The sequence below is a fragment of the Orycteropus afer genome, unplaced genomic scaffold, assembly GCF_000298275.1.
Source record: "Orycteropus afer afer isolate SDZICR_OR568_19922 unplaced genomic scaffold, OryAfe1.0 scaffold00613, whole genome shotgun sequence".
NCBI lineage: Eukaryota > Metazoa > Chordata > Mammalia > Tubulidentata > Orycteropodidae > Orycteropus > Orycteropus afer.
Genome location: NW_006922200.1, coordinates 745,657 through 746,532, shown reverse-complemented (window position 1 = coordinate 746,532; position 876 = coordinate 745,657).

The following is an 876-nucleotide window of genomic DNA, read 5'->3' as shown; positions in this document are numbered from 1 at the left end:
TTGTTTAGCTTCCACATGTTTGATGTTTTTTTCCTTGATCTTCCTATTATTAATTTCTAATTTTATAGCATTGTGGTGTGAGAAGATGCTTTGTAGTATTTCAATGCTTTTGAATTTATTGAGGCTTGTTTTATGTCCTAACATATGAGCTATTCTAGAGAAGAATCCATGTGCCCTGGAGAAGAATGTGAATTGTGTTTTTGTTGGGTAGAATGCTCTGTACATGTCTGAGGTCAAGTTGGTTGATTGGATTGTTGAGTTCTTCTATATCTTTGTTGAGTTTTTTCCTAGTTTACCTGTCCCTCTTTGAAAGTAGTGTGTTAAACTCTCCTACTACTATTGCAGAGATGTCTATTGTCCCTTTAAATTCAATTAATATTTGCTTCATGTATTTTGGAGCACTTTCATAGGGTGCATAAATATTTAATATTGCAATGTCATTTTTGTCAATTGACCCTTTCAGCACCATATCCTTCTTTGTCTCTTATGATGTTTTTCACCTTAATTTCTATTTTATCAGAAATTAATATTGCCTCTCCTGATCTTTTTTGATTACCATTGGCTTTGTATATTTTTTTTCCACCCCTTAACTCTTAATTTGCTTTTATCTTTGTGTCCAAGCTGAGTCTCTTGTAGGCAGCATATCGATGAGTCTTCTTTTCTTATCCAGTCTGCACTCTCTTTCTCTTGATTGATGCATTTAGTCCATTCACATTGAGTATAATTAGTGATAGGTATGAATCTATTGCTGTCATTCTATTGTGATTTTTGGTCATCTTGCTGTTGTTTCCTTGGTCCATATACTTTTCTGTGCTGAGTTCAATTTGTTCTCAAATGCTTCCTCTTTTTTCTTCTTTATTGTTGGTTTTGTGCTTA